This window comes from Phoxinus phoxinus (assembly GCF_949152265.1).
Source record: "Phoxinus phoxinus genome assembly, chromosome: 12".
Taxonomy (NCBI): Eukaryota; Metazoa; Chordata; class Actinopteri; order Cypriniformes; family Leuciscidae; genus Phoxinus; species Phoxinus phoxinus.
In genome coordinates this window covers 5,635,777-5,645,971 of record NC_136887.1, presented here as the reverse complement: position 1 = coordinate 5,645,971, position 10,195 = coordinate 5,635,777, and positions in this window count along the sequence as shown.

The following is a 10,195-nucleotide window of genomic DNA, read 5'->3' as shown; positions in this document are numbered from 1 at the left end:
TTTCTATCTGTAGACCGCAAGTTCCTTCTTGGGATTGGTTCCTTCAAGTTAGTTTGGTATGCTTCGCCTCCATCAGTGTGCTGATTCTTAGGCGCTAGCTAAGGTGCACCTTTGCAAGATGTTTCTGCTGCGGCAGACAGGTCCTCTCTGCACTCATTCATCAGGTTTTATAATGTGGACGTGGGCTCAACCCCAGGATCTCAAGTTTTTTCGGGTTGAGTCATTTCTGCATTTACAGCTTTGTGCTTTTTGTATACTTTTCACAACCAGGGGTGAAGGCATCCTCTCATTATGGTGGCGTGGGTATTGTGTTCCCATAGCATCAACACAATAATGCAGCATCTCATTCCCATCTCAGGGAACCGGGTTACATGCGTAACCCTGAGACGTTTTTTGTTGCATCAGGAGAGAAAAAGATGGATGTTGCCTCAAACAGGAACATCTCAGGGTTAACCCGGTTCCCTGAAATGGGAACGAGACACTTCAAGTATGCCAGCGCGGTTTCTTCAGACAATTATAATCTGGGGATTCTATGAAGTAGGTGCCCTTTAATGTCTTGATGACACACTATTCTTTGTCACCTGACCTCCGTCGTCCAAAAGGACTGGAGTGATTTCACAGTGCTTCAGACACTGATCTCATAGCATCAACTTAATGACACAGCGTCTCGTTCTCATCTCAGGGAACAGGGTTACATGTGTAAATAAATACATACATACATAACAAAGATAAGAAAAGAAAGACAGCACATATGTAACCTGGGGGGGGGGGGGGGGGGGGGCAATAATTATTATTAGGGGCAATAATAAGGACTAGATGTTACAATCCCAACAGATTTAGTCCGTTACCTGTTTTGAGTGGGTTTTGAGGCATGATCTTAGTTGGGGGGTTTCGTTAGTGACCACTTGGTGATGTTTCTTCCTATACGACACATCTTCAGTTGTGCACCTTGGCTTCTTTGGGTGTTTCGCCCATTTAGCACAAGATACCCTCCACCAAGGCAGGCCCAGCACAGGCTGATCAGACCTGGGTGTGTGTCGCAAGGGGACCGAGTGGTCATTTGATTCCCCACGCTGTCTACTTTCTTCTCAACCACAGCCAGTGACTGTTCCTTTCGGCAGCTGTGGCAAGTTTGCTGATGGTCTTCCCCTAGGCCTGCCCTCTAATGTCCACTTCTTTCAAAAGCCTTGCAGTAGAATTGGCAAGAAAGCTCCTGCAGCCCACCATCGCACATACAATATATACGGATACCTGACCCATACTGTTACATTATGACACTGGCCCTTTAATATTTTCGGTGAGTAAGATCTCATCTGAGAGGCATGCGAGATTGTGATCGTTAACCGAGTGTAAAATTTGTTTGATTTTCAGAGGTGTAAAGGCCACTACCATTGTCCTGTTGTGATTTTGCAATCCCAAAAATACCAGATTGACAGGTTTTTTCTGTTTGGTACTTTTATAATTTCCCAGATTTAAGAATGGAAACCAGTTCCCCTATCAACACAAAAAAAGGAAAAAAAAGCCAAAGCTATTTTTAATGCTGTGTCCCTGTGATCACAGTCGGAAATAAATAAATAAATAAACTAATTTAAGTTTGTCCGTGTTTTGGACCTTCTTTCCTCTGACAGTAGGCTGTTAGTAGGCAACACATAAATAACACCACTATAATATAATATAATATAATATAATATAATATAATATAATATAAATGTAGTTGATTCAGGCTAATTAATGTCTAATTATTACTATTACTAATTATTTCTTGTTTATACCAACACCCTATCATTTAAGCATTATTGTGGAGATGCAATAGGTGTGCTAAGATCAGCCCCTTTATTTTATTGTAAAAACAAATTTCTCATATTCACCTGGTCAGTGCCACAAAACGCTCATTTAATATCCAGTCTGATGGCAAATTCTGCTAAATAGTTTGATCATTTGCATTGATTCAGCTTTACACAGTTGGTCACGATTTGGCTGGTTAGCTTTAGCTCTCAGTCTTTACTGGAAGATGCTGTAACCAGGGGATGAAATAATGTTGATGAGTTTACTGAGGTTCTCTATCTCTCTCTCATTAACCATTACAGTCGTATCCGACTCTTAGTGATTCTATGCGCTAGAGACTGTCCATGAATTTTCTTGGCAATGTTTTTTTCTGGGGTTGGTTGCCAGGACTTTTCCCAAACCTCCCCATTACATGGTTTGCTACTCTCTCTCACACACACATTTACACCTACAGCCAATTTGGCATGTCCAATCCAGCTAACATGCATGTGTTTAGACTGTGTGGGGGAAACACACACTGACATGAGCAGAGCATGCAAACCCCACGGTGAAAGCACTCGAACTGGGAACCTTTCTGCCTTGAGGAGAGCCACCATACCAGTGACCAGTTTAGTTGGAGGAAAACGAAAACTTTCCCCTGTCTACTGTCATTGCTGTCCTTAGCTCATTTGCTAGCCTAGAGCGACGAGTTGTAACACAGCAGCAGCGGAGGGGTTTTGGCTGTGCTCATTCTTTAGTGCCATCAGCCAATCAGCATTGTCAGGACATAATTTCCCTGCGACTTCAGAGAGATGAGTCACATGCCTCAAAAAAAGTGTTGAGTGCCAATCTACTGTATATTCAATACTTCAAGGCCTGAATGCACCAGACAGACAACTACTGCGGAGATGAATAGGAACGCTAACGGATATCCTTTGTCCATGGTTTTAGATTGTATTATATTTCAGTTCTTGTAGCTAAACCTTTGTGCTAGATCCTTCTGATTGATTCAACATGATTCATCAGACACTTGTGATCTCCACTATTTCACCATTCAAATGGACCTGTCTGTGTAAAGCAGCAGTGCTCTGACCCTTCTCCTCTGCTCCTTGCTCTCTATTACAATCAATTATTCATCTGAGTCATCCCTTCAAAACAGATCAAGCCAGCCGCCATGATCTAAGATTAGTATTATGAGCATTACACCTCCATCTGATCACCATGGATATCACACCTACAGGCTGGCTGGTTCTGTGGGCAGAGTCGAGCGCCTGCGAGGTGACAAGCACTCATGTGTTCTCCGCGGGCCCTCGGCTCCGTCCGGCGACGTGGGTATTGTTAGATCCGGCGTGGCTAATTGAGGGGAAGAAAGAGGTTGTCATGGCTAATGAAAGAGGTGAGGTGGTATGTCATTTAGACGTCGCTTCTTTTCAATCATCGCTCGTTCGCATGTGTCGTCAGGGGATGTAATCTCTCCACTACAAGTAGAACCGCCAGGGAGTATTAAACTAAAGCACTGCATTATTACAATTTTAAATGCTTTTAATTGTTTGTAGAATAAATATGACTCTAGTGACATAGTTGTTTGCATAACCTAACTTTGTAATTATAAAGGCCTAAATATGGTCAGATATGTAGCAGTTTGCGTCTTAGTGCCAATTAGAAATTGTACTGTGTGTCCCTTCAGTCTGATTGGCACACGTTACTCCAAACCTATTAGCAAATCAGCATTCAACAGACAGCTCGAAAATAGCTGCATACATCTTGCAAAGGCAGTTAATGATATTGGATTCTTACATACAGCTTATGTGTGACAAGGTTTGATACAATGGCCATGTGTTGTATTTAATGACCAAAAAAAAAAAAAAACAGGAGTGGAAGAGATGGATTGTTATGCTTGGATGAACAAAAATATGTATCCACACTATTCCTGCGCCCCATGACGCTTTGCGTGAATTATGGGTGTAACTTCCGTTAAGCTGTAAACAATCAGTGAAAAGGCTCACTCTATGAACGCAATTTAAGAAAGTGTCACCATAAGACGACGTTAATCTACTCACCATTCAAACATCGAACATTAAAAGGAAATTTAAAAGTGTAAAAGCATCAACAAGGTACTTTCAACTGACCAAATAACCCCAAAAGCACGAGTCTTTGGTCGTATATATCTGTAACTTACGTTGCTTTAATCAAAAATGTTCATTAACTTCAGCATTACGTGATACTATTTCAAAATGATTTCCGTCATTTTGACAGATTATAAATTGCATTTACCTGTGAAAACAAACCTGGAAAGAGACATGAGGATTTGATGAGAATAACGAGAGAGATTATTCGCGCATTTCAGTGAATTATTAATGGAATATATCGTGAATTAAAATCGGGAAACAGACCATAAATGCACAGTATATGTTGTCCTTTTTTATACTTTTACAGCGGATTGCAAAGGGAAAAAAGAAAATGATCACGAGGAGAAGAAAGCAGCGACTGAAGAGAGCTCTTGCCGTAGATATTCTTGTTATAACGTGTCACGTTAAATTGACAGCTCATCCAGTCAAACTAACGGATACGCTTTATTTGTTTGGCAAACTTATGATTTGAAATGATTAGTTTCAGCCTTTTTGAATGGAAGTTCCCCAAACCGGAAGTGCCGCCCATAATTCAAAACGCAGTGAGATCGTCAGGAATAAGGTGGATAGGAACAATGTGTTGATAAATGCTGGATGTATATATTCATTTATCAGGAGCGCTCTCTATAAATATGGGGCAATTCTTGGCACACCTATCACATCTCTGACATATATAATGGTTTGCCAAGAATTGCCCCATTTGTATAGAGAACGCTCTGATGTAAAGACCGCGTTGGATGCAAGCAAGCTTGGTTTGAGTGATTGAACCATGAGTAAATCACTTTTTGTCATGCGAGAAACAACGGCTGGTATTGTGTGCACGCTGGAGCTGTAGGTTTGGTCACTGCTGTCATCTTATAACTTGGCCTGATGGGAGTCACACAATCGCTGCTGGATCCATATGGCTTTCTGGTATATTATATGCATTATAAAGGTACGCATTATTCCTTAAAATGCATATTGCGATACATTATGTTTCTTCATGAATACAAAGTTGTAACAACAGCAATAATCAGGGTTATACCTTGCTTTAAAGATTATGACGCATTATTGTAGGATATAGAACATGAAATGTAATGTTGTGTATAACCAATAACATGCATTATGAGATAAGATATTCATGCAGGAAACCTTCACCCACTCAATTGGATTCTATTGTTGAGGCAGTAGGTGGTTCTTACACACATTGCAGGAAAGACAAATGTGTTGTCCTGTACATTCTGACTTGATGTGATGCATTGATGTTGATGCACACAAGCACTTCATTTACCCGAATCAATGTCTGGGTTTAGTCATTCCTTAACCACTTCTGCACACACAGATTTGCTGTAACGGAGGGCCCTGTGGGTGTTTCTGTAGTTGTGTTGTTGTGAGGTGCTGTGGCACGCTGGGTAATGCATGAATCTGGTGACCGACAGGTTTAGATCGTCTTAAGTGAGCTTGTGTTTGAGCCTTTATTGCTCGAACCCCCACAATGGACAAAACAAAGTTTGTTTGCGCGGTTAAATGTTACACTTTTTGAAATCTTTATATTGCATAAGAAAGAATAAGGAATATTTCACGTTTTTGGGGATTATTTCATTCATGTTGTAATGATTCCTGTCTTGTGTGGACTTTTGTTATTTCCTGTTCTGTGCCATGTTTTGTAGTCCTTTGTAGTTTTTCTTGTTTGTTAGTCTCCCAGGTGTTTCTAATTAGCCACGCCCCCTTGTTATCTTGTTAAGCTTGTTTGCCTGTGCATTTAAGCCCTGTGTTTAGTCTTGGTGAGTTCTTGATTTTGATTTCGATGTTGCTTGTTCTTTTTCCGAGTCCTGTTCCTTAGTCTGAGTCGGTCTAGTTTTGAGTAGGTTTAAATAAATTACCGCTGCATGTGGATTCTGCTTCCTCTTGTTTCATCTAGTGGTGGGCAGATCGAGGCTTCGTGCAACAATGAAACCGTTGAAGCAAATGTGCCATATTGTGTCGAGGCTTCGAAACAATCTGACACCCGTCTCAATGGTGACACCTAGTGGTCACTTGCAGGTGTTGATCTGAAAACAACATTGACAACGAGCCATCACATTTTTTTTATTATTGTATTTTTCTAATATGTGAAGCTTGTAACCTGTAGGCTCCTCAATGTGCATAATGTTATTTTGGTCATGAAAAATGAATATTAATAAAAGAAATCAAGCTGCACTTTTATACAGATGTGCGATTGTGTGGTCTGTTCCCGACCCTGTCAATCAAACGCTGATTCTGCAGACCTGTCGAAACACTGTGAAACACTCCGAAGCTTCATTTAGCCGTAGTCACGTGACATGGGTGTTTTGAATCACGCTTCGGATCAGTGTTTCGAAACATCTGCGCTTCGGGATCTCGAAAAGCTTCGGAATGTCAATTTCGCGTCAGCCATCCCTAGTTTCAACTGCATCATAACAGTTGCAGTATTTTTTTTTTCATAGCAGTCTTACACTACTGGTAAAATGTTTACAATAAATATATTTTTATTTATTTGATGAACTATTATTAAAATATCAAGCGGCAAAAACTGTTTACAACATTGATAATAATAAGAAATATTCTAAACAATTTAACACCAATAATACTTGCTAATAACTAAGCAGCAAATTATCATATCAGAATGGTTTCTGAAGGATCATGTGACACTGAAGACTGATGCTAAAAAATCAGCTTTGATCACAGGAATAAATTACGTTTTTTAATAATATATTCAAAGAGAGAACAGTTATTTTTAATTGTAATAATATTTCACACTATTATATTTTTCATCAAATAAATGCATCCTTAGTCAGCAGAAGAAAAATAATCTGGTACTATACAATTAGTTAACATTATTTAATACACTAACTAACACAAACAAACAATGCACAATCTTTTTTTTCCAGTATCCAGTTGTTTCAGTCCCGTCATCCAGTCAAAGAATTTATTTCCCAGCATCCCTCGTGTTCATCACCCGCACCTGTTTCCCATCAGAAGTCCAATCTGCACACACACCTCCCAGTTACTCTTGTTCTGGTCTTCAATGTGGTTAACACACTCCACACTAGCTCTACTATCTGAGAAATCTCCTGAGACTCCAGCGATCTCCAGTTGATCCTCACCACACTCCACTGAGAGATGTGTGTGTTTACTCCGTCACTCTCCAGTCCTCCGATACACTCCTGCACGCTGATAAAGGAAGAGAAGACTCAGTTCTTCAGTGTTCATCTGCTCCACATCGACCTGACTTCTGAATCACTCACCTGCTTTGTTGTTGTTCACCTATGTGCCAATAAACACCTGTTAGGGTTCAACTAACTCTCTGTCTCCGAGTCTGCTATTCCCTGAGAGCTAGTTCATAAAAACACACCGGTTTCTGCTAGTGCAGGTCCATCAAACAATATTAGCAGATGCAGTAAAGCCCAAGTTTAATAATCTGGACTCCAGCTGCAGAATATTAGAGGTGAGCTCTGGATGTTTGCGCCTGTGGTCTCACGCTACGGCTACATTCATCCGGATGCATTTGAAAATGCCGTTTTCGTTTAAAAAACGCTCTCCATCCACACTAGCGTTTTCCAAAAGTTTCAGTGTGGATGAGAAACTTTTGGAAAACGCCTGGCAACACTAAATTCACCTTGTGTGAAACCTCAATGAGATGAGACAGACGGAAAAATAAATAATAAAGTTATCGCGCAATTCTTCTGACAGGATCATTTTATTTAGCAAAATATCTCAGCATTCACTGACGTGTCGAGGTCGCACTCACTCACTGACACGCTGAGATATTTTGCTAAATAAAATTATCCTGACAGAAGAATTCGATGTTGCTCTCACTCACCATTATATGTTTAATCTAAAACGCTAAAACTGCTCTCATGTTTTTACCGCAGGACAGCAAATGTGAACTCTCGGTCATCTTTGCAGGACTGTGATAATGTATGTTCAGTCAGTCTTTGTCCGATCTACGTTGTGTATAGTGTGTGTTGCTGCCTGTCCTGCTATCCTTTGTATTACCATTAAACCCTCGTGTTGTTCTGCCTTCCTGCAACCACACGTGACAGATATGAAGAGTGTGCAAAGTAACATATTTTAGTGTGAAAGTGAATCGCACATATCAGGCACATTACTGCATAAACATGAATATCTATTGGTACAATATGCGTCACATGATTAAACTTATGTCATCGGTTTTAATTACCTCTGGTTTCACAGTCCACACTACAATACAAAAAAATGTTTATCCACTTTGGAGAGCGTTTTCAAAAGTCTCAGTGTGGACGGAAGGACAAACCGGAGAGAAAAATATGCGTTTTCAAACGAAAACGTGTCAGTGTGGACAAGGCCTCAGTTTGCATTTGTGCTCTCCTTTCTGCTACTCTACACATTATGACGACTTTAAATCTGTTGCAAACATTTGAAAATCAAAGCAGCGACAGCAGTTAGAGTTGTAATCCTAGTGTTCACACTATCCTAATGAAATTGCTGGTCAAAGATATCAGGGTATTTTGACGCTCAGGTGCTTTCAGGGTCCATCTGGCACTGCACACAGATCTCCGCAGTCAGCAGGTTTGTTTAGAGCTTGACTTGTGCATATTCAGCAATAATGACGGTGAGCGTTTGACACAAGGCTGCCTATGATGGCAGGGGACGGGATCTAGGCCATGATGTTCCTAATGTCCCCGACACTTGTAAACGCTTCCCTCTCAGGTTAATGCAATGACTGGCAGAACCCGGAGAGATGTGCGGTCGGCCTGCTGTTTAATAAAAGTGTGCGGAGAAGATCCTCGGCAGTGGAAGTAGGACAAATGCTGTCTTAATGTGGATGTTCTGAGTTTCTGGACAGGACTGGAAATGAGGCCAGCTGAATTTGGAAAAATCAAAAGTTCATGATCATTCTTGAGACACCCAAAGCTCCCGAAACGCAAGGTCCCCAAGCAACGGGGGTGTCTTACAGTTTGTATTAAATGGTTTTACATTTTACTATGGTACCATACTATATAATTTGTGACAAATTGATGACATTTGTGCCATTTTTAAATATAGTTTCTTTTAATAGGGTTTAACAGAATTTTCAAAAAAAAAAAAAATATATATATATATATAGCCTATATATATATACTGTACACATATTTATATTTAAATATTTTTTTATATACATATTTACATTTAAATATTTGTGTATATATTCATTTATTTATTTAGATATTATTTATAATTTATTAAATTACAATTCGGCTGGTTACATGCATGTTTTCTGACTTTTTTCTGATTTTTACTTCTTCTGTTCTAATGTATTGTTTTGTTCTTTTTTGGGATTACACTAATTGATCTAGCAACGAGACTAAATCCAGTAATTTAGCCATAGTAAGTCATAAGGACACACATATAGCACACAATGCCACCATCTCACTGCCAGCTTTGCTTTCAGCGAACATTTTCAGAATTACAAAATACATGGTAAAATTCAAGGCAACCCTTTTCAAAGCATTATAAAACAGAATCCAATAAAAATGTATATAGTTCTGCCACTAACCGTACAAAAATTCTGCTGCTGGTGTATTAAAAAAGAGCTGGGCTTGTATTTAGCATGTGCATCTATCATCCAGTCACCTCTGTGCTCGAGTTTGTGACTAATAAAATCACAAACAAGCCTTTGGCCAAATGACAAGGTTCATTTTTCAGCTTGTGTGTGAGTTAAGTAGCCTCTAATATGTGAGTGTATAAAGAGAGGGGAAGGGACCACTGACAGATGTCTAGCCATAACCGTCATGAGAGGGAAACGGTGGGGTTTGGAGAGGTGATATCTCACTGCCGATGCTGGATGAGAGGTCTTATTGACACTTGAGCAGGTGGCCTGACCCAAGTAACGTCTGTAACAGAGTTGCAATATATCTCTCGGAATAACGTCGATACGTGATCCCAGCCTGTTCAGTCGTTGTCAAGCTTGGCCAATTACGTTGTGAGTGTGGTCCTGCACCTCTCATATCCCTGAGCGGTCACATATGAACAACGGTTCAATTGTCGGGCGATCACGCACCTCGCATTTCCGTGCGGTGGATGAGAGCGGCTGCAAGTGTTGAAATGCCAGAAATTAACCAATTGTTTTGCATTCAATCAATACAAATCTACTATTTGCTAATTCTTTAGCATATAAGTAGGGCAAAATACTTCTTTTTAAAGGGATACTTCACCGCTGGAAAGATGAATGTGTATTTAAATTGGGTCATTTATGAATTATTTTAGAAGTTGGTGCGTTCTAGACTGAGAAAAGCCAGAAAATGTATGCGGATGAAAGACAACAACTCCCAGAATGCACTTGC